The sequence below is a fragment of the Spermophilus citellus genome (genome assembly GCF_964194105.1).
Source record: "Spermophilus citellus genome assembly, chromosome: 2".
NCBI lineage: Eukaryota > Metazoa > Chordata > Mammalia > Rodentia > Sciuridae > Spermophilus > Spermophilus citellus.
In genome coordinates, this window is record NC_138183.1 from 69,841,874 (window position 1) to 69,848,873 (window position 7,000).

Here is a 7,000-nt window from a genome sequence, read left to right on the forward strand (position 1 = left end):
TCTGGGAACCTAACACACATCATGGAGAGAATAGTTAACAGCACTATTTAGCAAACTTGGAATTTGCTAGGTGAGTAGATCTTAAGCATTCTCACACCAACACCCCCTCCCCCCAAAAAAGGTAAATGCACAAGCTGATGGTTATATTGATTAACTGAATTAATGATGTATTACATATAGAAAATTATCACATTGTATATTTTATATGTAATTCTTATGTGTCTGTCATACCTAAATAAAGCTAAAATTCTTAGATAGGGATGCTGGAAGGATTAAATACTTATGTAGCATACGCTATACACAGTGATACTCAAACTTCAATGTGCCTGAGGATCACCTAAGCCTGCTAAAACAGCTTGCTGAACCCCACCTCCAAAGTTTCTGATGCAGCAGGTTTGGGTGGGGGCCTGAGAAACTGCATTGCTATCACATTTCCAGGTAGGACCTGAATTCACATTTCTTACAAAGTCCCAGATGATGATGAAATGGCTAGTCTAAAGCCCACACTTGGAAAACCACTACCCTGAAGGTCTCCGTATGAATTCACTAAATACTGGCTTTTTAATTATCAATTCTAAAAAAAAAAAAAAATCAGTCATTGCTTCTATTTTTTTTTAAGTTGTCAATGAACCTTTATTTTATTTATTGAACCCAGAGCCTCACACATGCTAGGCAAGCATTCTACCACTGAGTCACAACCCGAGCCTGCCATTGCTTCCTAATAAACACCATCCACAAAGACCCCAGGCCCTCCCTACATAAAGGTATCATCTTAGAAGGACTTCTCCTGACCATTTAGAGAAAACTCCATTGCACTTGCATAAGGAAGAGCAGAGAAGCTACCCTGCTTTGCTTCCTTCCCTGCATCAGTCAGTCAACAAACCAACAGTCAAGTGTCCACCGTGTGTGTCAGCTTTAGGAGATGAAGATCAGGTGGGGGAAAAGGCACATATATTGGAGCAGAAAACAAAAGGGATCTGTTCCTGAAGCTGCCAGGCAGCAGGAGAAATCCCCAAAGAGCAGCAGTCATTACCTGAGGTATTCCCATTTGCCTGGCTATTTTCATGAGTTGATCATACATATGCCTAGATGGTACTACTATTTACTGGTGACAGCAGGGACTGATAGAGTTTACTCTTAGCATCTGATCTGACTCAATCTTGAGAGAAGTACCAGGACTTAATTCATATTCTTTGTCACTAATCCTCCATAAATCCCCCATTTTGTATTTTGCATGCACTGCCTTACAACAGCTCAGGAACACCGCACTTCACATAGTCACTTCTCATTACCAATCACCCCAAGCCCACTGCATTCACTAGGTAACCAAGAAGGGAGGGTAGGAATGGTTAAATCTTTTTTTTCTTGTTTTTCACTTGAAATATAATATTTATACAGATTTATGGGGCATAGTATGGATAATTCACTACATATAGGTAGCATGTAGTAATCAAATCAGAGTAATTAGCATTTTCATCTTCTCAAACACTTATCATGTCTCTGGGTTGGGTATTTTCAGACTCCTCCAGTTGTTTAGAAATATATAATAAATTGTTGTGGGTTATAGTTACCCTACTGTGCTACAGACCACTAGAAGTAATTCCTTCTATCCAGCTGTATTTTGTACCCTTTATCCAACTTCTCTCCATCCCTCCTCCCAGGAGTGATTAAATCCTCACAGCTTTTTAGGTCAATTATGCTACTCTATCAAGTAATTATTTTTTGTTCAAACGCATCACTTCAAGCCACATCCTGAGGTCAAGCCAGAGGGTAACAGTAGCTTAATGCTTAAAATAACACCAGGCAAAGTAGGGCTCACTAACTAAGGAACAGAAATTTTCTATGCTCCTGCCCCCATTCCCACATGAACTGCCTGGACAGTAGTTCCCGGCACTTGGGAAGCTGAGACACATGCTCTGTGTGATTATGTAACAACCAGCACCATCCCTACCCTGCATACACCGACCACAGGAAACAGTGGAGTATTGAAAACCCAGATGGGAAACCCCAGGGAGGCAGGCGCTTCAAATTTTCCATGGACTTTAGCCTTTTAAATGCTCTATGTTCTGAGTTTCAGATATACCCAGAAAACGACTGGCCTAACATTTCCATCTTACTTTAATGGCCTTCTTCCCTTTCATGTAATACAGTTCCACACCGGTGCCAGCACAAACATCCCCACTGTGCACAGACCCCAACCTCAACCCTTTTAGGCTCGCTAGGCCAGAGCCAAGAAACACTGGCTCCATCCTTCCACTTTTCCACATTTTTCATTCAGAAAGTAGCTGGTTGCTCCAAAAGCATTTCACTATGATAATCCCCCTCCTTCCTGCAATACCAGAACCAGCTGCCCCTCTCTCTCCCTCCTGCCTTCTTCATATCTCCACAAAGGAAGCATGAGGGAGGCAGAACAGCCAACCTCCTGCCTGCCTGTCAATTCATAGAACCAGACACAATGCCAGAAGCAATGGCACTCTATCATGACAAACTAATTAAACTATTAGAAAATCCCTACAGTAAACATGGAGGTGAGGTATAAATCAGCCAGCAATATAAAACTAGAGAAAATCTCATGACTTATAAACAGAGGTTAAAAGAGAAGATAAACAGTGAACTACATGAACATTAAATAATAGCAGGGGAAAAGGATGGGAGGAAGAGTAAAGAAAAAGGAAAGGAAAAAAACAGAACAGACTACAGAAAACATTTGCAGCAAATATAGTAGAGTCGATACCTTAATCAGATAAATATTATTCAACTAATAATAGAAAATAGGAATTAACAGAATTCACAAATAAACATCACTAGTAATCAAATAGTCCCGTTGGAAATCAAAGAAATGCAAGATTAAAATATCCAAAGATCATTATTCATCTAGCAAAGTACCAAAAGAGAATATTTTGTGAACAGCCAAGGAAGGAAGTATAGCATGAAACCAGCCCTCAACACTGCTAGGAATGTTAGCAACTGGCACAACCCCTGGACAAAGCAGTTCGAAAGATCAAATGCCATAAATTTGCTCATCCCTTTTGACCCAGAAATCCTACTTCTAGAAGAAGAAATAACCCAAAAGAAAGAAGAATCACACAAAAACATTCAAGGTGACATAATTTATCATTTTTTAAAAATGGAAGTGAGATAAAGACTAAGTGAACTGTGACCCACTCATCCATTCACTTATTCCACCAACCTTTTCTTATCACCCTCCATGTGCCAGTCACTCTTTCTAATGGTAATCAGTAACAGGTGAGACAAATATACATTTAAATTTTTCCTTCAAATCAAGAAATGTCAACCTGCAGTGCATCATTGATTGATATGTGGGTCACTCCCAAATATCAGAGAACAAAATGCCCAGTGTAAATATCAAGGAAATTGGTGGCAATTGTCTTTGAGGCCCACATAACAATTAAAGGAATCAGGATATGACCTTAAGAAAATCATGGCAGGCAGCTATGCCAACGACTCCCAGTAGCCCAGAATTCGTAGTCCTCTGCTTTAAGAGACTGGAACTTAGTATATTGGACTCCTGGAGCCTGAGCGATCAATTGCCTTCAAAGAATCCTGTAAGTGTTTGTATGATACCTGTCACTGGGGCAGTGGGGGTGACTGTCAGAAGCAGGAGATGAAGCAATCTGGCTCCCCAGTGGGGATCCTTCCTTCAAACATTTTCTCTTGGCCTTTACTCTGTGCCTGCTCCTGTTCCTCCAGCTCCTGATAGCCCACTGACTGTCTAGGAAAAGAGTCCAGGAGAACTGAGCCTAGCAGGAATCGCAACAGACATGCACCAGCCGGGCTGGTGGCCCCTTGGGTGATCTTGCCAAAGACACCCCTTCCAGCTGCAACCTTGCCACCCGCCTCTCAGAGGGCACATTCTCCCGAGAAGAGCAGGCTGCCCCTGAAAGTGACACTGGACCCCAACATCTACTCCAGGAAATCAACTGGGCTATCAGATAAGATGCCTCACTCAGAAGAAACTACTTTCCACTTCTCCCAAAAACCTAAGATATCTTTTCAACAGAAGATCATCCTTCATTTCATACTTAGAAACAAAGTTTAAAACCAATTCTCCCCTGGCAGAGATAAGAATCCTTTATCCATCATAACAAATTAAGTATAATACTTGCTATCTGTCAAATAGTATTCTAAGAGCTTTACATAGGGTAATCAATTTATATAAACTTATGCAGAAAGTACTATTACTTTCAATCCCATTTTACAGGATAAGGAAACTAAAGTATACTGAGTGACTTGCCAAGGTCCCAATTCTCAGGAGACCTTTTGGCCCAGTAATCCCATTTCTGGAAATAAGTTAACTAAAAGAGTGAAAAATCTCTATATGCAAATGTACTTAGAAAGGCATTACTTAACCCAACAAAAAGTTGGAAGCAACCTAAAAAGAGCAACAAGTAAGAATAGCTAAGTAAATGTATTCCGATATTTGTGGGACTTGTAGTAGGCAGGCTGGCTCTAACACCCTTAATCACCACCACACCCTTTTAGAAAGAGAATAGTTTTTACCAAAAGTTGCCCATTACTATCAGTAAATGACAAAGACACCATCCTTCCTGCAAGCATTTTTGGCATGTGGGAGAAACTAATGTCTGAAAGATGGGGGAAAGGGAGGTAGTGATCAGGATCAGGGCTCTGGCAACACATTTTGCTGACCTCACAGCATTGACTATAGTCCGTCTGGACACCCTGTTCCTTCCTCAAATCAAACTCCTTACATCTTCCTCTTCATAGTCTCCAAAATCAGAAACTGACTGGTACTAACCTAGTTACTGACCTTTTTTTTTAATTAAAAGGAAATAATTGTGCTTTTATTCTCCCCCAAAGCCTTAGAACCATTAGGCTAATCTAAACCAAACCAAACCTTCTATCTACTGCTTAATTTTGGTAAAGGAAAATGTTAACAGCTTTTGGTGTGGAAAACCTCAAGCTGGACTACCCAAGAGTCTAGTGGATTCCATGGTTCCCCCGATGTGGGTTTTCTTGTGTTTAACCTGTCAGTCATGCCAGAGGCAGGCCAGAAGGGACAGATACAGAGAAGAGATTGGGTTGCAATTCTTAAGCAAAGGAATTAGGAATGCAATGGGCCCCATCACATCAGCAAAGCAAAGGCAACCAGAAAGAAAGAAAATAGTGTCAGCTAACAATGAATGACAAGCTTTTGACTCAAGGATAGAAATGGCACCACATGTGTCTGTGGGGAAGTTTTCTGAGTACCTCAAAGCGCAGGTGCAGAAACAGATATGCATCCGTGTCGCAGCCCCACCATCATCGGTTACTGCATCTCTTTAAGCCCCCGTTTCCTTATCTGAAAATGGGCATTAATCAAAGCACCTCGCTCTCTGAGGGTTATTGTGAGGTTCCAATGCAAAGATGTGTGACAACTGTTTAGCACAATTCCTGGGAACTAGTCAGTGCTCAATTAACATTAAATCACACTTCATGATTTTACTGCTAAAGTATAATAGAAATTAGAAATTTTCTGGCTGCCGAAATTACCACCTTCTCTTTCCACTGCTTTTGGTTAAGAAGTCTGTTTTCCCTGGTCTGATAAATACCTGTGAGGCTCTATTGATGGGGAGCCAAAGTGACTCCATCCTCTAGTCTAGCAACAGGCTGGACCTACCTTGTGGGCCTGGCATAACTTTTGCCTTTGCTGAAAGGGAATCTAAGGGCCATAAAGGGCCCATATTGACAAACTGCTCTCTAATAAAATCCAGGATGCAGCAGAAGAAAGAGATGGCTCTTCAGAAACATGGTGGGCCCCCTCCTGTGAGGGACATCTGTTTGTTTCATCTTGCAGATTTGAGAAGGCTTGATATGGGAGCTGCTTTTTGTGACGGCATTACATGGGATGCTATTTCTATGCTCACAAAGGATGTCTTTTCATCCAAACATAAACCTTTAGCTCTCAAAATGAAAGAAATACTAGGATACAGGAGCAAATAATTCCATGGTATTTCTTTAAGAGATCCCCTAGTTTGAAGCCTCTTGATGGCAAGTTACTCCTTCATCACTTCCCCATATAGTTTGGAAGGAGCAAAAGATTTAAAAGCCAGACTGGTTTGTCTAAACAAAAATAATCATACTACATATATTTGGAAAATAGTTTTTAAGCATAATATATAAATAATTCTTACAACTCAATAAGAAAAAGGCAAGCAATCCAATTTAAAGAAAAATGGGTAAAAACTACTATAGATACTTTATCAGAGAAGATGCACAAAATGCTAATTAGCCCATGAAAAGATGATTAGTAATCTGTGAAATGCTATTTAAAACCATCATGAAGTAGTATTATGTACATAGTAGAATGGCTAAGATTAAAAGAAAACAAAAACAGACAATACCAAGTGTTAGTGATGATATGGAGCAACTAGAAAATTAGCATACATATTTGGTAGAATGAAAAAGGCCAAGTCTACTTTGGAAAACATTTTAGAATTTGCTTATAAAGTAAAAGATACACTAACTATATGACCAACAATCCCACTTGTGTGAGTTTACTAAAGAGAAATAAAAGTTATGTCTACAAAAGGAATTCATCATGTATGTTCATAGCAACTTTATTCATAATAGCCCCAAACTGGAAATAAAACAAATTGTCATTGACAGATGAATGATGTATTAGTCTGTTTTGCATTGCTATAGCAAAATACCCAAAGCTGGTAAATTCTAAAATAATGAAGTTTATTTGATTCACAATTCTGGTGGTTAGATAGTCCAAACAACATGGTGCTAATATCTTGGAGAGGTCCCCTAATTGCATCACAACATGATGAAAAAGCAGAAAGGGAACTTGAAATGTGCAAAAGGGGCCAAGTATATGGAGTACCTTTCTTTAAAACAACATGATCTCGGGCTGGGGATGTGGCTCAAGCTGTAGCGCGTTCGCCTGGCATGCGTGCGGCCTGGGTTTGATCCTCAGCACCACATACAAACAAAGATGTCGTGTCTGCCAAAAACTAAAAAATAAATATTAAAATTC